The sequence below is a fragment of the Erithacus rubecula genome (assembly GCF_903797595.1).
Source record: "Erithacus rubecula genome assembly, chromosome: 6".
NCBI lineage: Eukaryota > Metazoa > Chordata > Aves > Passeriformes > Muscicapidae > Erithacus > Erithacus rubecula.
The window spans coordinates 20,213,842-20,238,660 of NC_136688.1; the positions used below are offsets into that span (position 1 = coordinate 20,213,842).

General features: G+C 35.4%; 1 protein-coding gene across 7 annotated transcripts in view; it reads right to left on the bottom strand.

The window, feature by feature from the left end:
- LRRC4C (leucine rich repeat containing 4C) overlaps positions 1-24,819 on the bottom strand; it is a 490,319-nt gene that overhangs the window by 260,916 nt on the left and 204,584 nt on the right. For 4 of the 7 annotated variants that reach the window (XM_079308653.1, XM_079308664.1, XM_079308656.1 and 1 more), the window contains one exon: positions 19,879-19,968. The exons of the other annotated variants lie outside the window; for them this stretch is intronic. The gene's annotated coding sequence lies outside the window, so the exon portion shown is untranslated. The remainder of the gene's footprint in view (positions 1-19,878; positions 19,969-24,819) is intronic. 7 annotated transcript variants of the gene reach the window in all.

Sequence of the window (24,819 nt, forward strand, 5' to 3'; positions counted from 1 at the left end):
TTTTAAAGAAATTGAATATTGTGGTTTTATTGGTATTCATTTACAGGCCTTTCCCTCTAGCTACAGTATTAATGCAGAAAAGAAAGTGCTGCTTTGTATATAAACTGTTTTTGAGGTCTAAAATACATTTCAGAACTAGAGGAAAAAAAATCTTATTTTTTCATTTAAGAAAAAAAAAGCTGGATAAAATATCTTTAAGAATAAATCTTCCTACACTGAGCCATGTCTGGCTTTGTAATCATTAATTTTTATAAATTTTTGAGCATTAAAAATAACTAAAATTTACTTAAAATGCAGCAGTCAGCCACTATTGAGTTACATTATAGCACTGCTTTACAAGTGATATTGTGGTATCTCCGAATTTTCTTGTTTAAACTCAGCGTAAGATGCAAATCCAATTACAATGCAAACCAGTACAAGAGACATATAAATATTATATACAAACAAGAGGCCTGTTTTTTAATTGGAATTGGTTTCAACATTTTGAATGGTTGGGCATAGAACAAATGTACTATGGTCGAGGATGTGTGTGTTGTTTAAACCAATAGATGGGCTCTATTGTTGTGGTAACAAAGTCCAATTTGTTGAAAGCCCAAAAGCTAAACTTAGATCAATCATAAAAAGAACACTGCAAATTGTCAAGCACAGTGAAGTCATTTCAGAAGAATATAATCAATTCACTGAAGAAGTCAAGGCAGTCTAACTGGTTACCTCTTGGTTTCTTCATTTATATGGAAGAAGCTAATGTAACCAGCCGGTGATGGCAGTGCTGCTTTAATAGAAGAATCAGAATGATGGAGAATTCCTATGAACTGTTTAGTGAATAGGTTGTGGAGAGAGCTTCTCCAGTTATTAAACAAGGTTTTAATGGTTGAGGTGCACTGACAGTTTCAAACACTTCATTGTATTTGTGTACTCTACACTAATCTCCAATAAAGGATTATAATCTTCAGGCCTGTTAATTGATACCCTTCACCAGCACAAAAGTCATCCTAAAAGAAGCACAATTGCAGAACTATTCAATCTAAAGGAAGAGAGAAAACTGGAAAGCACACCCATCTGTGTCTGTGACTAAAGGAAGTCTCACATGTTGTGAGCATGAACAGAGGCCATCTCCTTCCTCTGCACCAAGCAGCCTGTTCTGTACACTCCAGTACTTCAAGATCCTAAACAGAGGATTTTCATCTTTTTCAATCACAGAGAAGCTACTATGGAAAGACCTTTGTTTAATATGTGACATCTGTTTGGTCTATCTTTGCTTCTGCCTTCTCAAATTGGATATAACCAGTCAAAAATTTAATTATTGGGTACTGCTGAATTCAAACACCTTTTTTTTTTAGCAGATTTCAAATTAGCTACAGTTTGATAAACATGAGCAAGGCAGAACATGAAATTTTATTTATATAGGATCTGCTCTTACATACAGCTTCAAATATTCCAAAATTCCAAGGGAAATACCAACAAGGATAGCCATAATACACCCTGCTGACACTCAAAAATGTCCTTTTCTGCTTCAAATTCCAACAGTTCAACAGCTCGCAAAAGAGTTATCAATGAAGACTAAAATTAACTGTAAAATTTCATCCCATAATGGGCCTTTCCAAGAGTATTCTGAACTGAATTATTAGCAGATGGAATTTGATTCAGCATTTGTAAAATAATTCAGCCCTGTGAACAATGGGTTCTCTGAGGATTTCTTCAGTTTTTCTTATTAACTTCTGCCAATAGAAGTAAAGAAAAAAATTCTCTCATCATCTGAAAGTTTTTTTTTCCTTTTATATACTTACTGCAGCAGTGACCATATGGTTACAGTCCTGTCCTTTTAATCTCTTTGTACTTTCCAGTGTTTGTGTGTGTTATTGAATAGCTGCCATACATCACCCCAGAGGAAGGGTTATGTTTCAGTTATGGATAACAGATCTGCTGTACCATAATAGTTTTTTACAGTGACTTACCTTATCAGCAAAGCCCTTAAAGATTGACCCCTTCTGAAATTCAAGACTTTTACATGGTATCAGCTTGTTACATCCATTTCTACTATTAATCTCTTTGGTTAAATTGTTTTACTTTATGTAACTTGAACATGAAGAATGAAAGAAAGCTATTAAAATGTGATACTCACTGAGTGGTGCCTATAAGGAATAGAGATCCACTCTTCCACAAGTTTCACCATAATCCCTTTTCAAACCATTCCCTATTGGCCAAACCCATAGAGGATTATAAAGACCTTATACATTTGCCTACAGCCTGACTACCAAGACCTTCTCCAGGAAGCAAGAGACACATTTTGAAGTTGGTCCCAACTGCTCTGCTATTTTCAATGAAAGCACTCAGTAGAAAAGCTGGTTTTACTCATGTTTTTTGTCTTCCATTTGCAGTTCTCCTAGGCAAGACCTACTGACTGAAGGGAAAGAAATGAAAAAAAAGTATTTTCTCTCAGAAAAGTACATAGGCATTGAAAGACACGAGAGAAGATTTTGCATACTGAGAAAGGGAGAAAAACTGACAACAAAAATATATCTGAGAATTCAGAGGTCACTGGATCCAACTTCTTGCTGGCAAGCAAACATAGTTATAATTATCAGAAGCTGACAAGCATTGTGATAAAAATTTTCCCTTTCCCCAGAAAGTTCACTCTTTTCCAGCTAGACTGCACAAGTGTTTTTTAAAATACTCCACTAAAATGTACTCATGCCTAATTTCTCCATTTACTTCTCTGCCAGCACTGGATTTTAATAGATTCTTCCTGCTCTGGCACTTGTGTCTTCATGCAGTGAGAGAAAATAAACACAGTCCCCTCTCACTTCTCATTTTTCTACATTAATTATGTCATCATCTTCCAGATCTCCCTCATAAAGGAAGCCACTATTCCTCTGAGTATTGTAGATGCTATTGTTTACTGTAATCTGAAATCATCACCTGAATATGGAACAGATAAAAGAGATCTTTACAGTATAAATTTATGACTAAATTTTTATTTTCTCTACCTCCGCTGGAAATTCCTGCTTCACTGCCCAGAAGAGTTTAAGATTCAATTTCCCTTGGGTGATTTTGTTATGACTGAGCCTCACTCAAGAAATTTACAATTTTCAAAGTTGCTGCTCTATCATATATACTGATAGTAGCTTTGAAAACAAAGAGCAACAAAGAAAAACAAAGTGACTAATCAGACTGTAAGAAAACAGTAGCATTTCAAAATACTTACACCCTTATACATCATACATAGTCATACTTAAGTAAATAACTTTAGTACTGACTCCTGGAAAAGTATACCTGGACTTTCCTGCATGTCAAGCAATTATTCATACTTCAGATGGCAATATAATCTTTGCCTACCTCTAAAATAACTGAATAATAACCTAGTACATGAAAAAGAAATATTGGATAACAATTACCTGTCATAGCTAATATTCAAAAATGACTCTAAGGATACTAAAAATATCCTTAAATGAGGATTCTTTCAAAATGCATTATAAAATTGTATTGTACTATGAAATAAAAGTTCTGTTAAGCAAAGAGAGAAAAGTTGGACAGCTACTGCAAGCTATGGCCAATATAGGCTGCAAGAGAAAAACGACATGATTCAGGAATTAGGAAGAGATATGAATCCTAGATTGCTGCCCTTTAGGTCTCTTTTGGCTAAAGGAAGGTATTTTTATGCATTTTTAGCTGCTTTTGTGAAATGTCTTTTTGGGTACCATGAACATCCGTAATGGACAGATATTTCAATAAGATCAACATCAAAGAAGCATATCACAAATAACAAGGTTCATTTTCTCGTCTGTGCAGACATAACAAAAAGTGAAACCTAGAAATGCATTTATGCTAAATTTCCTCCAATTACAAAACCTCCACCACAGTTAAGCACCTCTGACATAAATGGTTGGGAAAGCTTGTAGTCATGCTTTGCATGTCTCCAGGGCTCCTAATAAAACAATTTTAAATGCAAAGGAGCTCTTTGAAGGAGAAAGCAGATACAACCTCAAGTAAATAGTGCAATAATAATAATTTAAAAAAAATTTATGAGTTATCCCAGAAACTCCTTCCTCAAATCAATTAATAGTGTTGGGTTTTTGATCCCTGTACTTCATAAGTTCATAGTTTTGTTAACAAAATGAAGTCAGGTGTTACACAGAACCATGTGAGTAGTACCAACACTTGGCTCTGAAGGCAGATTCAAACCCAACAAGACAAGCCTTTAAATAAAACTTAAATCTGAACGTGTAGGGGCCTGTCATCATTCAAGTCCCCAGCTGTGTATCTGTTCTTTGCACATCTCACGTGTATTACATCATGGACAAGGGCAGTCCCTCCTCTCTAGACTGGATGAGGCACAGCATGAAACAAGGTGCAAGAAGCCACTGGGAAGCTGCCAGATCTTTGTCATTGTAGCAGCAATTTTCCTTTGAATCGACATAAGAATTTTAGTATGTTCCAGTTTTGTTTGGAAAAAGGAAGATATCGTGAGTATTTCTCTGATCAGGTCTCTCAAGTGAAAGACAAAGTGGGATGGGCAAAGAAGGCTGCTGGTAATCAAAAAAATGAAGGTAAGGGGAATGTACTTCCTCAACCTGTAAATAACAGAAAATAACTTGTATTGTTTTCTAGTTAAAACCAAAGGAACTGAGCAGTCAGTAGCTCCATTTTTGCCATCTTACATGGTTTTTGCATCCACATGGTCTTAAAACTGTAGTACTTGTTTTCAGAACCACAAAAAAAAAGATAAGAAACACAATAAAGATATTTCAAAAAATATAAAATAATAATATTATATAACTTCTAATTTTCCCTTTACTTTTTCTCCTCCTGCAGTAAAAAAAAAAACTTTTAGCAAAACATGTATTCATTAAAACTGCAACTTGTCAATAGACTGTATATCACTTATACGTTTTTTTGCTTAATGTTTGATAAATTAGGGGGTGTTGATTCCAGAAAGAAGCCTTATCTGAGAAATAATATTCAGGAGAATGATCTGGAACTACATTACCAGCTTTGACAGAGAGCAACATACTCCATGACATACTTCTGCTTGTTCAGAAGCAAAACCATGTCTCATTTAAATTCTGAAAATAAGTTATACTGCTTTTCCTTTTGTAACTCCTTTCCAGTTGCATAATCAAGTACCTTCACAGCACTGAATGGTCTCAATATGGTCCAACAGGCTCAGAGAAGTTTCTTTCCCTCAGGGAGTGGCAAAGCTCCATTGGAGCATTTTGCAGGAATGCTTCCAGACTGCTTGCTGTCCAAAGCCTGGTTTGGATCTCTCAAGAGCTAACACGATTTCATTCCTGACCTTGAAACCACTCAGTCATTCTGACTGAGAAGCAACCATGGTAAATTTTGGGTGACAGAGGACCACCCTTCCCCAGCAGTGCTAGGCCAGTGTCTCAGATCATTTGGAGAGTGAAACACCAATAAAAATCACAGCCTCAACATCTTCCTACTGCTGTTGTACAACTTGGCTTGCCAGCTGCTGACACAAAGCAAGATATTTCTCCCAGTTCTTCAAAGCCCTTTAATGAATGATGAAAGTTGATAATAGAAATAATTGTTATTCACACTGCTCCAAAACAGACAGAAGAAACACCTACGAGAATTATAATCCTATATTCTTTTCCAGAAATAAAGAGATATCGAAGAAGGTTGTTTCACTGTGCACAACTATCATCTTCCTTTCAGCATAATAATGGTTGTGTATCTCTATAATTAAAGATAATTATAGACCATAAAATTTGTACAGCGATTAACCAAAAACAAGATGTTGCTCTGTGCTGCCAAGACAAAGATATCCATCACTGAAGTTTCTCTCTCTAGTATTTAGAATTTCCCCCTATTCTATTTCTGTTGCCTTCAGCATTACAGTATATCTGTAACTCAAAAAAATCCCTGATTTTCAAAGGACCATGTTAAATCTCAGTTGGTCCATTATTTTAACCTTAATAGAATAGTGAAATGAGACTTTTACAATTATGCTTTAGCCAAAGAAGCACATTTATCTCTAATACCAAGAATGTGTTGAATGTACATCCTGTAATAATAAATACTATAATCCTTACAGATATGCTCTTCACTAATGCCACTGCAGATACTCTCATTATTAACTGTGCACGCTTAATCCCTTTCTGAATACCTGATTTCTGTAATTTTTATAATTATATAGATTACTCAGGCTAGCTATGCACCAAATGTAATGGTATTTCCTTCTTAATGCTGTTTCTCCATTCACTTTAACATCCATTACTACCACGGCACATTTATTTCTTCTGATGTGAGATTTTTAAGAGACACTTCAGATATACTCCTTTGAGGAAAAAAATGCCAGACTTACTAGCCAAGTTTTTCATGTAGTGACAAGAGCACATATAAATTAGCTTACTATTTAAGAAGGAATAATTCAGAACTCTGAATATCTTCTCTATGTGACCTGTACCTATACCACACATTTGCAAAGAGATGAAATATAAAGCCCTAAGTACAAAAAGAAAGATTTCAGAAAGCAACAAAAGATACAAACACACGAACTATATTGCCAGTCTAATTTCTATGTATTTTTGTTGAACGAAATTTAATGCAATTAGCCTTTTTTTTTTTTTTTTGTAAATCTAATGTGCGATTTCCTGTATATTTGTTTGAAAAGTAAATATCATGAAGAAGGCTAGAAGATCAGCAGTTAGGCTACCTTCTGTTTGAATTGAGGGTTAAAATCCATGACCTACAACTGGTTTGCACGCAATCAAACAACACTTCCACTGTATAACATAACCACAGATATGCAACTGTCTTCATGGGTTTCAATTTGGAATCATATTTATTTTTTTGGCAGGAAGCATTAGGAATTTCTCATTTTCTCTAGGGCTGTTTGGCCTAAATTCAAAGGATTTTTTGAATGCATTGTCATCATGAAAGTGCTTTATTTATATTTAAATTTCTAGCCCCTCCATGGAGAATGCTACTGAACATTTCATTCATTCCATTTTCACTGGAAAAGTGCACACTGCCTGTTTTCCTTCTCTATGACTGAAAAATAAAAAGGACAGTTTCTAGTAATTTATCTATTTTCTTTACAGATTTCTTGAACAAATTTATCTAATGGGTCAGTCAGCAATTTCTGTTCCTGCTATTTGTAGATTTCCCCTCATGCACAAGACCGACTCCACAGGTCTTATGGCACAGCATCCCCATTGATATAATAAGAGCAGAAAAAACTCAAATTTCAATGAGGAATTATTCATTAACATCCCATGGTTATTTTGTTAAAGCAATCTTGTTTCTCCTTTGTTTCTTATTGTTCACAACAGCACTTATTTGAAGGGATCAGAAATGCCAGTGAAACACATTAGCAAATAGCGCATGAAAACATAAATACTTCTGGTGGCATGTTTTCCCATTTTGACTACTGGAAAAAATCAGTGGATGAAGTTACTTGAAACAATTTAAGGGAATAAAATTCAATTTACTTTTACTTTGCCTGAAGAAAGGAAGAGAAAATGCTAAGTTTATGTTGAAATGGAGCAAACTGGTCATTTTCACTGGGTTTTTTTTCCAAGATGAAGGATGAAAAGGGTTGCTCATTTCACACTGCTATCTCTTGAACTTCTCAAAAATAAAACAAATGTGGCTGCAGTCCAAGAAGCTCAAGCAGTCACCCCAGAAACTGACAGTATCTTTCAGGAATGAAAAATGACTGTCAGCATGAGAGACAGTTCTTAGTTTGCCTGTCATTATTTACTTCTAAGGTCTGACTAGTTTGGAGAGATGTCAAGGGAGCAGCTGTCAGACTGAAGGCAACAGAATTGGGAAAACAACCTAAACTTATATTTGAATCATGATTGATCATAACCTGCACTATGCAGTCAGATAAGTATAATAAAGAGAAAAAACAAAAAGGGAGCTGTGCTCTCTCAGTTAAAATATTAGCAGTAGTATAGACTAATAGTTTAATTTAGAGTTGTCCAGAAATACTCTACAGAAATGAAGTCTCATTGAAAAATAACGATTTGTTGAATTTCAGGTCTTAAAGTCTATATCAAACAATAAAAAAGCTTATTTATATTCATAGTTGGTTTGGTTTTCTGCACTTTTCGCCAAAGAGGAACAAAGCTCAAGACTTCCTTGCAACATACTTACCAAAATTTCATTTTTCTCTACAATTCATCTCAAAGTATCTAATAAATAATCAGTACATAAAACATTCATTTTTAAAGCTGAAGGAAGTAAGGGACTTGTGTAACAAACATCACAAATCCACTAACAAAATCCTCTGGTGAGCTGAGAAAGTGTAAAGCTTTTCTAACTCACAGCCTAGGAGTGGACTGTACCTTTTAATCAGATTGTTTGTGTCTGAGCTATCAGCTAATGATGCATCACTTCCTTCAGAGCGGAGCCGACTTCTGTTTATCAACTTTGTTGATTTCTGCCATCTAAAACTGATCAGGCTTCTGTTATCTGGGATTTTAAACTGATGGCTAATTCAAATAGTACACAGATCAAGAATTTTGTACTGCTGAAATAAATCTGGCATATCAGAACCTTGTTTTTTGCACATACACAAACACATTCAGATTTTTTGAAAAAGATCTTTAGAGGCATGATACAACTATTGAATGCTGTTTCTTCAGCATAATAATCTTGATGGATTTGTATTTGACAACTTTCTGCACCACTGAAGAAAGTTAAATAAAGTAGAATTATTCATTTGCAAACATCATGATTTCTTTTTCATTGCATTAGCAAAACATGAACATTTCAAAGAGAAAATGAAAGCATCTTCTTAAACTGTGTAAATGTCTCAAAACTTTACATTAAAAGCTAAATTAAGAAATAAAAAAAATTATTAACATTTACATCATGATATACCTGTTCTGTGTCTTATGACTATTCTAATTGCTACTTTTTGCTGCATCTAGGTTTCTCTCTCTCTCTCTAAAGGAGTGTATATCCTTTTCTTTTTCTTTTTTCACAAGAACATATGCAGGCTACATTACCAGAATGCCAGATAATTTTTCACATTGCAAAGGTGATGTAGGGGTGGTGCAGCTTTATTGATACATTGCAAGTGTTACCAAGTATGTGCAAAGATAATAGTAAATAATCATCAAAATAGTCAATAATAATAAAATAATAGTCAATAATAACAAAAAGTAATTCACAAATATGCATGTAAGTTGTAAGTAGGTTGTGCTGGGTTTGGCTGGAGCTAATTTTCTAGTAGTTCTGATAGTATGGGGCTAGTATAGACTTCTGCAATGCAAGTATAACTTGTTATTGTCAGAACCACCTTGTTATTGCCAGAACTTTCACAGTTTCACTGCAATAAGCCAGTAGCCACAAGCTTTTAATTCCTTCAGGAATTATTTTTGAAATCACAAGCACTGGACAGTTTATGATATCAGTAGAAAAGCAGTATTATTGTTTTCACTTAGTTTCTATGGCAGATTTTGGTGTAATTTTGAAGGTTATCCTAAAGTTGACCTGCTACAGATTAACATTTCTTTACAAGTACCAAACAAGTGCAAGAAATATTTAATGTATAGACAGTCTATTAATTATACAACCAACAAACAGCCACTCTCAGTATTGTTCTAACCATTAAATACTGTCATCTCTATCAGATTAGTCTTGGTAGCATAATCAACATTAAAGCAAGTAATTCATCTGGAAAATGCATTAGGATAAATCACTTGGACAGTATCAGAAATGAAAAATTATCTCAGAAAATCTAACTGACTGTTCCCAGGGATTAAAATATATTAGAAAACATCCTAAATCTTAGGTATTAATGCTGGTATCACACTTTCTGTGTGTTTCAGGCTCCATATTAAAAGGAATCATATCTATCACTGTGAGCTTTAAGAAAGACAAAGTAATAACAAATGAGAAGCTACTGATTCTTTTTTTTCCCTAAATTCTTTGAGTGTAAACCATTGCATGTACACTATTCACCGGGGGACCAGGAAGAATCTTTGTCCCCCAAATCTGTCAGCCACTCAAAAAACCAAACAATGTTGAATCTGTTCTCTTATTTATTCTGCCTCATTTTACACTGAAACAACTCTGATTTGCAAATAGTATCTGGCTTTTACTTTTCTTATGTTGTCTTAATCTCTGTGATCTTTCCATGAGGCTTTTACTGACACTACCCTTTTTCATTTTACTCTCCTTGACCTAAAAAGCAGCATAAGAGAAGTTTGCTAGAATGTTTGTACTCAGTAAAATAATTGCTCTTATGAGCTCAGAAGCTACACACTATGCAGCACAGGAGAAAAACTTCTCAGGAGGGACAAATTGAATTTTATGGATTTTTCTCTATAGTAGCAAACAAGACTTACACCTGTCCTGTGGAAAATCAGGCTCCTCTTCAACAGCCCCTGTCTGAGAAACAAAAGTTCTCTGAAGGATAGGGCTCTGGAGCTCAGCAAGTTTTATCAGGGAAGAAACTACAGTGTCAGCTCTTCATAGAAACATTTAGAGTGGAAAAGTCCAACTGCAGCAAGCCCAACGAGCCACATTTACACTCCACAAATGCTGAATCTGATAATTTATGGATAAGCACACATAGCCTATTATGGATAAGTATACGTGAATGCTTTTAAAGGTGTTTTGGGGTTTTTTTTCTATATGAAGTAATAATCACTTTCTGTGTTTTAGCAGCTAAAAAATGCACAGAACAAAAGATCAAAAGATAAATCCTATAATGTCATCATGGCAAGAAGCATAATGCCATCTTTGGATAATATCAAATATGTGATGGAATTTAATAAATAATTATCTCCTGGAAAGTATTATACTAAACAGGAATAACTCAGTAATTCATTGAGCTAACACTCTATAAAGCATGTCAGATTTGCTCTGTAAAGCTTCAATATTTTTCAGCTATGTGTTGCTGGGTTTTGTTTTCTAAAGAGAGGAAGTATAGAATAGATGTAAACATCAATTACTCCTCCAAAAAGAACAAAAGGTTACAAAGGTTACTTTCCATTAGTGAAAAGACCACATATATTATGAACGGAGGTGAAGACAAAGATTTCATTCTGGATGTGTAGTATAATAGGTCTCCCTCATCATTGTATGAACAGAATTTTATCTTTTTGCATGATCCTCCACCACTTAGTGTCACTGGATACTTTTCCAGTCCATTTTATATGGCTGATGTGCCTTCTGGCTTTATGCATCAGAAAGAGAGACTTTTGCACTTTGTCAGCCATTCAGACAGCTGCTTATTAAAATGAAAGAGAATTGAAAAAGAAATGTTCAGAATACCATGAGAGAATTTCTATGAGATGGAGGAGGAGTTAATGACATTGAAATTGAGTCAGTATGGTACCAAAGCTTCTTTGTATTGTTCTTTAAAGTGCTTTAGGGCCTAGGAGGACAATAACACCAGCAAAATAGAAGGCACAACTGAAGAATTACAAAAAATACCACTCTATCTCACCCTGAATGACATCCTTCTATATCTGTCCTCTTTTTGCTGCTGATTCATAACATGCACTGAGGAGTAACAAATATACATTTACTCTGGCTTGGCAGAAAGGGCACAGAAAGTGCAGGAAGTCAGAGTTTGCCGTCCATATTTCTAATCTCTTTTCCATGTCTCTGACTAAATGCTTCCATGGAAGTTTGAAAAGTGGCTCAAAATACAGAGAAAGTGTTCACCATTTTTACAACATCATTTTTACCAATTGTTTTACTAAGATATTAGCATTAAAAATATGAACAGTAATTGGAACATGAAACACGGGCATTTATCCATGTTACCAACATTTGAAAGAGAAAATCAGCTGAGTACTTTCTAATAGAGATGCTGGGAGTATGAAGCTTGCACAAAATCTCATATTTTGGTAAGTGATAGCTTTGTCTCGTAGTACTCTGAAACAGAATTATTCCCTTAGAAAAAATCACTGCATCCTCAAATAAATTTCTTTGACATACACTTTTCTGAAGTTACTTTTAATTTTTGACCCTTTTTTTCTTTCAAATCAAACCCCCCAAAACTCACAGAAACACAGTTGTCTCAAGTTGAGAAAAAACAAGAGTGATGTAAGATCCAATAGCTATCATCTAGAATTATGCCAGATGTCTGCCTCCATTATTCAGATCAGGAGAGTAAAATAGACTACTCTGTATCTCCAGAAATGTTACAATAATAGTTTTAGTCAGCTCTTTCACTTAATGAAGCTCTCCATACCCAAAAGAGTATTCTTACCAACAGTGTCCTACGATGTGAAAAGGTAGTTTATCCTTGCATTAGTATTGACTCACTCAAAGCTCACAGGCTGGCTGACAAGGGCTGCTGCAGACCCTTACAGAAAATGTTACCAATGTTTACTATTCTGGGGTCAGCCAAGGAGCTTTCCAAGAATTATACCCTTAGAGCCTTGAGACAGCTTGTGGAAGTTCTCTCATTCTGTCGTTGAGACATTTTGGCTGTGTTCTGGAGAACAAGAGTGACCCATTTTCAGGTTCATGGTGTGGAGCAGCAGAGATGTCTAAAGCTACACTGCTGCTCTGATTCATCTCAGATGTGTTTAGGATGACAGTACCTGTATTTTTCACATTGCCTGATAGCATTCACAGATTACTCTAGCCACAGGTCCCCCAATGACTTAAGACCTGTAGCACACCAAGTAGAAAGTGTGGCAGAGTTTAATGCGATCTAAGCTTGTGTAGGTCACAGCAAAAGAGCTGGGGTGACTATTGGATAAAATATCTGCTTAATAAAACAATTCATAGCATTTAATTTTTTTGTGCTAGTCACCTTGTGAAATTTCAAGTGTTTCCTATTTTAATGCTCCTTTGCCTTTCTCTGTGTATTTATGCTTTGCAGTTATGGAGATAAGTGCAAGGAGAGGAGCTAGAGAAATATGTGCTTGATTTATTAATCATACTCATTATTTGTACTCATATTCACTAGCTAACTGTTGGTGATTTAACATGCATTTTTAGCTATGTCACCTAGTAAAGAAAACTTCTTCACAAGAAAATATTTATTTCAAATGGCATTAAGTTGCTGATAATTCTCATAAACAGGCATTTTCACTCACTCTTCTTTTCCTCTCCTACCACTCTCATTACAGTGGAATTCAATGTGAGGAAAGCATATGGCTTCTTCTGGTAGAAGTGTGTGGTCATAGCCATACTATAATTAACAGCATTGTTTTCTCAAATCACAAGGCATGTTGCCTTAAAAAAAAAATGTAATATACATGTACACAAACTATCAGAATGAATTAACAGGGGAAGTTTTGATTGTGGACAGTATCTATCCTCCAAAAGAACAAAACAGAATTAAGTAGCAAACACTAGTGAGTGGCTATGTGTGTGGTGGATAGGATATTGGTAAATTAATATTCCAGAACTCTGAATAGATTTGGAATTGGATTTAGTCTAGAAATGAGTTTAGTTTTATTTTAGGCAAACAGCATTATCTAAACTTAATTACTCTCCAATGCTTGAAGTATTTCCATTTACAGAAGTGACAATTCTCTAACAAAACTGACAATGAATACCAGAACTCTATGACATCTATATTTAGATTATTTAGACAGACATATAGATAAATCACAGTCTGACATCTTATTTTTGAGGAAAGCAGTTCTGCTAAAAAAACACTTGCACAGCAAGTGTAACACTATACTACCATATATTTACCTAATTTTTTTATAAGAAAAATATTTGGAATATTTACTATGGTCACATCATAAATGCATCTGTGGAGCTGGAATCTATTTTTAGATATAATGCAGTTTACAGGGATAAAAAAAGCTGAAATTCTTGGCATCCATTTTTCACACCACAGATACAACTTTACCAAATCAATTTTTCCCCTTTGCTCAACTAACAACAAACGCAGGATATATTTCATAAGATTCGCCAGCGTATCCGGCTTTTCTTTTAATAAAGCAGTTTGGAACATTTAACAAACAGTAGAATTGTAACAAAATGAAACTTCAACAAAGGACTGTCAGGATGCCAGTAAAACTGCAGCAACAAAGAAGCACCCAACAGCAGTTTTTATATCAACACCTCAAAACCAGGAAATTTCAAACACAACTTTTTAGAAATGGGGAGAAGAGCAACTCTCTCACACCTCTTGGTATACCAAGTTCAAAGTACTGTAAGACTTCTATGAAAATTTTCCTTCAAGACAAGATCATTTCATCACGTACCTGCCCTTGGCACGCAGCGCGCCTCCAAAGGCGAGCGCAGCCTTTCAGCTGACACGCGGTGCACGGACAGCTGCTCCCTGTGCTAGGGCCAAGCTGCCAGATGTGTGACAGCAGCCCTGCACCTCTGCAGCAGCCAGGCCAAACAACTCTGCAAACAAGAGAAAACTCCCTAGCAAAGCAGCATCCCTGACTCTGCACCAAGGAAACTTCCCTCTGTGTAGAAGAGAGAGAGTCCATAACAAGTATGTACAAAACCATGGCGTTTCCTATTATTCAATCGCCTACAAGAGCTTTTACTTCTTTGGCCTAAGAGGTCACAGGAGTGACAGGACCTTATAGCAAAAATGATTTAAGAGCTGAACAGTCCTTCAAGCCTTTCTGCAAAACAAAGAGCACTCCAATTTGGGCAAATTTAAATCTAGAATTGCTGTTCTTTAAGGCTGACATGTTAAAGGACAGTCATTAAGAATTACAGTGAATAAACCCGTGTTCAATTTTTTCATCTTCAGAAGTTGTTTATATTTAAACATATCAAATAATTGATATGATTTTGAAATAATTTGATATATTAAATATATCAAAGCTCAAAGGACAGCAGGGGGAAAAGAAAAAAGGCATTTGTCAACATTTAGAGTATAACTTGAGACTCTTCAGCTAACTGATTGGTATCAACCATGCCATATCTACCAGAATTATTTTAAATGCCAAGACCACAAACTGGTGATGTACAGGACATAATCTTATTTTTGTTCCGAGAGCAACAAAACAATTTTGTAGTAATTTCACTGTTAGCCAGATCTGCAGTCTGATAACTGAAAACCTAGAAGTGAGTCAGTAGAGCTTTCATTTTTGTTAATAAGGTCATATTTAACATGTGATACATGATATAAGTAACACTTAGTGTACTAATTTGCTGAGGATGAAAGTATCTGAGAAATACATTTAACTAAAAGAAATAAAGTAAATGCAATTTAAAAACATAAACAAGCTATGTTTAATATATGCGATTGTTTATGAGAACTAGATTGAACTGCATGTGGTTTTGATGTACTCTAATCAAATCCTTTTTTTTAATTCTTTCACTTTCTACCCTGGGTGTGTGGAAACAGCTCAGCTACTTAATAATATTAGTCATACTTTCTCACAGACATTAATGCTTGAAACATTTCAAATCAATTTTTTATAAGCCTGATACATCAGCAGACAGAGACGCTGAAAAAATGATGGCTGGCTCAAAACAGCTATGGTGTGTGTAGGAGCAGACAGGAAGGTGGAATGGTGCTCTGCCCCCCATCCCATCCCTTTGGATCTGTCAGTAACAGGCACACTGAAAGTAATGTTCCATCCCTGTCCCTGAACCCCAGTACAGCCCTGGAGTGGTTACCAGAGCAGCAGATCCACATGGGGGAAGATGGTCACAGGAGGCTAGAGCAGATTAAAAAACATTGCACAGAGTTGCATCTGGTTGTGCCCCTCATTACTGGGACTTTGGAGGAAGTGTTTTCCTGTTTTTCCCATCATAGTTGACCCTTTGAATGATTTAACCAGAAAATAAATTCTTGGAACTGGACATTGGTCCATGAGGAGGTCTTAAAGCTGTTGGGTTTTGATACAGGAATATATCAAGCTCTTGGCCCCATTCATCCCTTTGCAGGTTGAGTGGGGTTTTGCAGTCCATGGGCTGTCGATTTATGTGTGGCAGCACAGACCAGAGGATCCCACCCATCCAATCCAATTTCACTCACACAGCTTTAAGAATGCTGAAAAGCAAGACTCTTTATGGGTAAAGGGTTTGTAGTGAAATCAGCCCTACAAGAAGGAGCAAGATTGTAAGACAGCAGAAAATAATACTGAGAGGCCCCTCTAAGGTCTTTAAGACTAGAGTTTTGGGCACATCACCCTGTTTTGGGGTGGCATAAAAGGAGAGTGCCAGGAAGTGGCATGCTCAGATAGAGCATTATAGCCACATTCACAGAGGGAAATTTTTTCCTCATCTTCCCCCCACCGCACCTCAAAAGGATTTTTTAAAAGGTGATATTAAGAAGCTAAGATTTCTAGACTGAAAGCAGCAGAAGAAACTAAGAAATGTTACTAAATTAGCAATTAGCAGTAATTTTGCAACATCTTTGACAGTAAGTCTTTTGCTCTTCAAGCTGGCCCCAGAAACCTGTAAGTAATCACAGCAGCCTATCAAAAGCCTTCATACATGTGTCTTTTTCTGTATCACAAAAAATGTCTGCTAGAATGTAGGTGCACAGAGATGTACAGTTGAGACTCTAATAGCAACCTAAGCTATATGACAGTTCTGCTATGCAGAATGCATACAGAAGTGTTTGCTTGGGTGCACACACTGCAGATTACTCACCTTCAGCCAATAATTGAAACTGATGAAACATCAAAGATTTATAACTACTTGAAACACCAGCACTTCTGCCCCAAAGGGAAAAGTTAACCTCAGGCCTTCAACCCTCCAAATTAATAAGCAGTCCTTAGACCTTAAAGTCTTTATTAGGTTTTCAAATTTAGTGTTCTTACTGTACCTCCTACAGTTCCCTCACAAATTTGCTTAAATAGAAAGAATGATTTAATTCCTAGCAATCAAGTTGGACCAAAATAAAAGAACAACATTGTGCACATTTACAAGTATGCGTCAATACATTAGCAGCAAAGAAACATATCATTATTATAGAATGCAGGCCTGAAATTAAAGGCTTCAAAAGCATTTTTATTTCAAATCAGTTTTTAAAGAGCATGATTTGTCTAACGTGTTATTAGGACCTCTTCAGATGAAAGGAGAAAAATGGATTAATAACAAAGAGCATACTGATTGAAATCTAATTTCTATTATCACAGCTAAATGATGTTTTTGCATGTAAGCTGAAGCTATGTATTTTGAGATACACAGTCCCCTAACACAATGTCACTCATTTCTCTGCTCTTACTTAGAGCCATTTCCTGTTGAATTGAAAACAACAGTGCCTCAAGTAACTACACACTATAAAATGCTTCCAATTAGGAGCTGAGTCTGTAACTAGAGAAAAGAATTAAATCAATCATTCCCAGTGTTTTCAGCTGAAGAATAATATCCACATAAAACCACTTTAAAATATTATGTACCTGGACTATTATCAGCACTACTCAGATGATTAATTTTTCACCTCCCAAATCACACAGCTATAAAACTCCTAACAGAATTTCTATTCTATCAAATAATATTTTTTAAAAAACACAAAACAAACTGAATCAGGAAGAACTCTAGACAATGAAAGATATTAAAGCAGATATTAAAGCAAAACCAAAAGAAACAAATCATGAGCTGCCCCAGGTACACAGATCCTCTACATAGTGTCCACTATTCAAAAATGCCATAAACTGATCTGGAGGGTGGGAGTAAATTTAACCCCAGAAGGGAAACCCTTGAGCCAGACAAGCCTTTCAAAGCTTGATAGCTTTAAAGCACAGAGGGCTCCAGCCCCAACCCCATCTTCCAGACCTTCAGGGCTCCTAGGAGCTACTTCTAGCAGCAAAACACCCCACCTAGGAGCACAGCCCAATTTCTACCTTCCAGGCTTTGTGGTAGACAGCTCCCATGAGAGAACTGTGTTTAATTAGCTTCTAGTGGAAAAGCATTGCTATTCCTAAAGGTTATCAGGGGGCCAGTTGGGATGAAAGGCTGAGGACACACATTTTAGTTTCCATTGATCTGCATTTACTGATGTGAAAAAAAAAATTCTTGCAAAACGTAGATCAGTTCTCACCAGCACTGACACCACCCTGTGGCTGCTGGAATACCTTTGATCGCTGAATGTGCTGAAAATCAAACACCTGCAGCACGTGTGCTTAATTAGCTCCTAGCTTAGTGTTAGCTCCTAGATTGAGGGGGGATGTGTAAGTAAATTAGCACTGTCTGCAGCACAGCTTTTGCTAACCTTTTACAACAGGGACTGGGAGTCTTCCAAAAAGCAGAGAGAAGAACCAGTAATCGTAAAATTGTAAGTGCATTAATAGCAGAAAAGGTAAATGATGGGATGTCACATATGGAAAGCTGAGGATTCCTGATCAGCTACAGCCAACAGATACACAGTCATTTTAAGCAACTGCAACCTAACTTTTAGTCTGGACAATAAAATGGTATTAAGATATTTAATTTTTTACTTCAAATTGCTGGCTTCTATCACAAAATCTAATGAGCACATCAAATAAAAAAAAATCATCTTTGCAACACAATGACAAAAAACCCCTTTCTTTCCCTAACAATGAAAACCTTGATCTTAAACCCTCTAATCATGACACCGAAAGTATTTATGGATTAGAAAAAAACAACTATCTAGACGTTGATGAAGGAATGCCCAGTGATTTAATTTTTCCATGAGTCTAATCTTGCAGGAAGCAACAAACATCTGTGTCAACTGCTCAGCTAAAACAAGAATTTTGACAGCACACCTTCAACTTTTTTGTCCAGAGGAGCCATTTTGCAGTTTCGCACTGTTAGTCTTAGGAGAGAATGCAGACACATTGCAGTTTGCATTGCATTTCTTTTATATCCCAGTTTGAGAACCCCCACCTACAGTTGAACAGATTCAAACTACTCTTTCCTTCAATTGATAATTTATTTGCAAAAATAAGATCTTATAGTAAGTAATTTATTTTTCAGAGTTGTTGGAAAGTTCTCCTGAACAAAGACAAGTTGGCTGGCTGGCTGTCAAACCTCACATTTAAGGTCTGACTAGTTACTTGATACAGCACATCAGCTCAGCCAGTGACATCTCTTCTACTCGTGGACTTTCTAACAACGGTGACAGAAATCATGCTGAAAACACTGAAAACCAGGATGTTCAAAATCCTCTTTCTGTGCAAGTGCCACATCAGAGAGATTCAGTCTCCCAGCACTGGAGCCCATGAATTGTCCCCACAAATGTCTATGCACAGAAAAGACCAAACAATGCTTTGAACAAAGCTGAACCAATTAGCCCTTCAAAGACAAATGAATAACAGAGACCAATGAGAACCTCAAGAACTGACTCTATCAGGCAGGAAGTGCTTACAGCAATGAAATCAAACATCAACAGAAGAAAAGACTGCTGCTCCACTAGCCATACCAGAAACAATGCTGCTACTGAGCAGTGACAATGCTCTGCACACATGGCCCTGGGAAAGAACAAAGAGCCTTCTTAGCCTCCATTTCTGTACTAGTGCATTAAATCAGAGAAGGTCATTAATATTACTTAGCATCTCCTCCAAACTGAAAATTTTAATCAGAGTTTATACTTCTGTCATCCATTGTGTAGTTGTGTTTCTGCAGTTCCTACCAGAAAAGGTCACAATACCACTATTTTGGGGGAAAATTAATTAAGGCATTTATCTAGTGCCAGGTCATTTTGCTGACCAGGTTGGTCCCATATACTTTTTTTTGAGCTTTGCTTGTCAATTAGGACTGATTTTAACTTGTGTTGCTATGAACCTTCCTATGTGAAGCTTACAAATGATTAGTAGAGCCTGATGAATATTAATGTGCAAAGTAAAACAAGGGGATAAAAATATCTTCCACAAGGTATTACTTTAAACAATCTACCACTGTACCTTAGCTGCTGCTGTGATGAAAAAATACATGAAGTAACATCTGTAAGCAAAGGTTTTTCTAAAAATCAAATAATAAACACTACCTAAATTGAAGACACAATCAGCATTACAGTAAACTTAGTATACTTACATGTTGTTCAGAACACCCAAGAGAACATCAGTCTGTTTTCTTTCTGAATTGATAAATAACCACAATTTCTTGCAATAAGGGAATTCATTTCTGAAAGAAAAAACAAACAAACAAAACGTAGGTTAAATTATTCACAGGTTTTTTACTAGCCACATTGTGATAATACCTGAAAATACATTACAACAGCTGTGAAATTTGCAGAAACTTGCTACAATTTCATTAAAAACCTGCATAATTAAATCTTACTTGTAAGGGTAAACATAGTATTTTATAATTCAAAATATGCATCATGTATAGGTTAGTGCTATTTGAGCTGCAGGGAGTTTGGTATTTCTGTTTTATTTTGTACAATCAGGGAAAAGGGTTTTATTTTCAGGAAGCAAATATTCTCAATTTCTACCAAAAAAGCCTTTCACAAATACTCTAACAGAAAATGGAATTGTGTCCAAAAAACATTAACATTTTTCTTTTGCAAAAAAAATATCAGATTTTCCTTGAATATTAATGGGAAAAGGATTTCAAGAAAATCCTGCATATTATGTCCCAGAGTACCTCCCTTTATCCCTTTTCAATATGTATTAATGAGAACACACGAAGAAAAGAAATAGGCTGAAAAATAGACTCTTGCAGTAAAATCAATTTAAGACTGGAATAGACTGGCAAGAAAATGAAGAATACTCTATACATATATACATGTGTATATATACTCTATATACAGTTCATTTCTACTGCTCTGACAGAATTTTAAGAGGACATAAATTTCCCTTTAGTAGGAAGTTAAACTGATTTTAAAAAATTGGTTTCATGTACATAAAAACTCACTCTAGCAAGTTTTGTTTCTTATCCTAAAATAACAAAACATTAAAAGATTTCCATTAGTGTTGTGGAACTTACTGCCAATAGGGAATTTCAAGCATTTTTGTCAAGTGAATGGATTTCTTCAGATTTCTGAATATTTTTTTAACTGAATAACTATATTATTAGGTTTTTTCCTTACTGTTTGTGACCACTGTGAACCAGTCATCAGCTATACTACAGACGACTCATAGAAATGTCTCCATATATCTAAAAGAAAACTATTCCTGCCTAAGAATGCAGCAGTTCAATGCAGCCTCTCTGCTTTAGATAATGTAGTGAAGCTTTGTTTCACACCCATGTGCATGGCCACATAATATTAAGACTGTCACCCAAGAGTATAAGTGTGATTAGAGCCTGCAGTCACCACATAGAAATATCTAACCCCTGGTGCCTTTTGCTTATTTTGAATATACAGTGTATGGAAGCAAAGATCATTAGAATAAAAATACTAGAAATTTGAGTCAGAAAAGATGAAATTAAACCAGAGGAATGTAAAATTTAGGGGGGAAAAATCCATTTACTGACATTTAAGAAGTCATTGGTACGGCATATTACAGAAGATAATTCAGGGAAGAGTACAATGGTTTTATGAAGAAGTAAAAATATGAAGTCCTCTAAAATAGTTTGTCTCACAGTCTATTCTCAAATAGTGACCAAAACTATCACTATTAAACATGAAGAGCTGAAAGCACTTATCATCTCATGCAAAAATATTTTGTTTTAATAAGCACTACTGAAATTTTAACATTGTGAGTTTAAGGTAAAAAAAATTGATAAGGAAGTGAATTAAGATGAGATATACTAAATATGAAAATACATCCAATCAGCATGATGCAATAGTGATGTAATTATAAAATTTTACACAACCATTAGTCAACACTTTAATAATTAGAGTTGTCTACACCTCAGAGGGTCTTTATCTTGAAACTGTAGCTAAGAGAATGGTAATGATTAAACATGGCAAGTTTAAGGATAGCAAAATGTGTAAGATGTTTTTAACATCCACACCCTCAGAGTAATGTCATGTTTATTTATTAATATCCTTCAAATGTAGGACTTCCAAAGAATTCAGCTAATCAACTAGCACATATACTAATTTACTGGAATAGAATCAAGGAAGTCCAGACAGCCTTCTGCCTAATTCTTTGAGAAACTATTAGCAAAAAACATCCATGACAGTATTTTCCCATTATTCTGTTATCCTTAATATTGTATTCCCAGTGTTTAAAACTAGAAAATAAAAACACAACTTCTTGTCTCACCTGCAGTGAGAATGAGAACAACTGCTCTCACTCTTCTGTGTAAAAATCCACACTACAAACCTTTGGGAATTTCACCAGCTTTTTTTTCATTCTATCACAATTTTTGTATTTAGCAAAACTTCTTGAGCACCCAGATATAAACAAAATTCCCCATCCAAAGTGATATGGAAATATTATTATGTCATACATATTGCATTTGTAGGTTTTTTTTATTTTAACTTGGCACTTCAGCAGCAGGGTAATGTGTTAAATGTACTTTATAGTCCTCTAAAAGCCCCAGCTAGGTTCAATGCTGAGTCTTTTCAAGCTGTCCTGCAAGTTCTCCAACAGTTACAGTTTATAGCTACTTAACTACTTCTAGGATATCACAACACAATAAACAAAAAACTTAGATTTATCTGAGTTAACTCAGTTTTATTTTTCTGCCTGTATTTTAATTTATTATTAAAAATAGGCTTGAAATTAACCCTTTTTAATGATGATTCACTGAATAACTCCTTTTCTTCATCTTCACTTTATAAAGTCTTATAATAATTTTTTTAGTTATAACTCACATTTTGGCCCAGCCTTTCCAAATTTATCCTTATACAGACACTTCTGCACAAAGCCACATCTCTATGTTGCTTTTCTACCATACTTTTTTTGGTTTGGTTTTGTTTTTTGGGGGGAAAGGGTTTTGCCACAAAGGCAACCCATAGCATTACCCTGCAAGGTAAATGAAGTTTTCTAGATGACTGAAGAGTAGCAGAGTTGAAGCATGGCCAGCCAATTAGCCCACAACAAAATGTGTTCAGTGTTAGTCAGTCCCTTTAAATTAACTCAGAGGAGCATAAGGTAATAGAGGGGACTAAAATAATGCTTATAATGAGTGAAATAAGGAGAAAATGTAACAACAGAGCTTTTTTTTTTTTTTTTTTTTTTTTTTTTTTTTTTTTTTTTTTTTTTTTTTTTTTGTGCTAAAAAGGAAAAAAAAAGACTGAATTGTGCCTAATTTCAGTAGTGTTGGGTAAACAGAAGGGCCAATTAAGGACTTTGCTTCAGGTTCAATTTTCATCCTGAAAATGGGTTAGCATACCTGAAGATTATGTAACATCACTCTTACATTTCAAGTTATTTTTTTCTCTTAAAAACATTAGAATGCAAATACAGCAGTGTCATGGGCAACTACTCAATCAAAATCCCTCTGAGAATTCAGAACACAACTGTGTAAGAGCCAACACAAGTGCAGTACAAAACAATCCAAGGCAGCACTACTAAAACAGAGATTTCAGAAGTTATACAGCTACATTGAATTAACTGGAAGAGCTCAGGTTTTGGTCACTATTTCTACTGCTCAAAAACCAAGCAGCAGATAATGTAACTAGTACAGGAAAGTTTGAGTATAGTTTTATGTTTTATCCATAAGCAAAGGTGACAGCTTCAAACTTTCTAAGGCACTGGTTCCATACAGGGCCATCAAGGTACAGTAGTGCCTACAATTCACAAGCTTGTCTCCTTTCAACTTTGCTTGTTTGTTTTACAGCTGCAGCACAAGGAGCAATCAGTGAAAGCAGCTCACAGGAAGTGAATTGAGTAGCACTCTGAGCTTCCAGGAGTCATATAGAGGTGGTGTTGCTTTGAAGTTTAAAAGTTACACATCTCACAACTAAATTACAAAGAATTTGGAATTTTTCTTCTGCAACACCACGAGAGAGACTTTATTCTTTCTTAGTACATCCTCCTACCCTTTCTTTCCTTAACCCAAACAAATGCATAAAACAATGTTAAGTACTTCCCAGACAAGACATTATTGTAACCAACCTATTTTCACAATTTATTAACATTATGAAAAAATGCAGAATCTTTTCAGAAGCCAGAATAGGGCTGTTGCCTCCCAGAAAAGAGAAGAAATAAATATGTCGTAGGCATTATATTAGCTAGTGTTTGAGTCAAATGCTTTACAATTCTATTTTGAACATTATTCCTGTATTTCCCATATAGTGCAGGACCAAATCTCTGGAGGAAAAAAGAAAGACACAGAAAACAAATTCTGCTTCATTTCTGGCAGGAAAAAAAAAAAAAAAACACAGAGAATCAGGCAAGTAGTTGTGAATCCTGGTCACTCACAGAACTGAGCTATTTGAAATCAATGGATTTTAAGATGTACTGATAAGGAACACTCAAAATTTGCAGGTTAATGCAACCAAGATTCACTTCACTTTCATTATCTCCCTTGTGAACTTTGCCATGTTGCTTCATCTCCAAATTTAGCAGAAAGGAAATAAAAGTTTCTTGAGATTACTGATGGAACACAGGTACACGGCTCAGAAAAATAAGGTCAGTCTACAGCTTAAACAGGCTTTACTAGCTTTCAGGCCTGAAATTGAAGGTCTATATGTAAAGAAAGTAAAGTCTGGTTGCTGTATTTTTTCACTCTGAAAAGCGAGCAGAAATGGGACCATATCAGTTAAAACAGAACTAAGAAATCAATTCATATTACATTTCAATTCAGACACTGTCTCATATTAAGATGGTAAGGTAAGATGTTATTTAACCTTCTTTATTGTGTTTATAAACATGTAATCCAATTCTTGGCAGTTTCTTAGCATTTTGTGAATGTAGCAAAGGACTTCCTTTCTAACAGGTGTTCAAACATGGATTGCCTGCTTAAACATCTAAATGCTTCCACGAAACTACAAACAACATCAAAATGGTAGGCAACCTAAAAGCAGTCCTGACAATGCCATGGGAGCCCAATGTCATTCACATAAATTTGATGGAGCATTTGAAAAACCAGAAACATAATGCAGGAACTGCAATAAAGTAATAATGAAGATTCAGT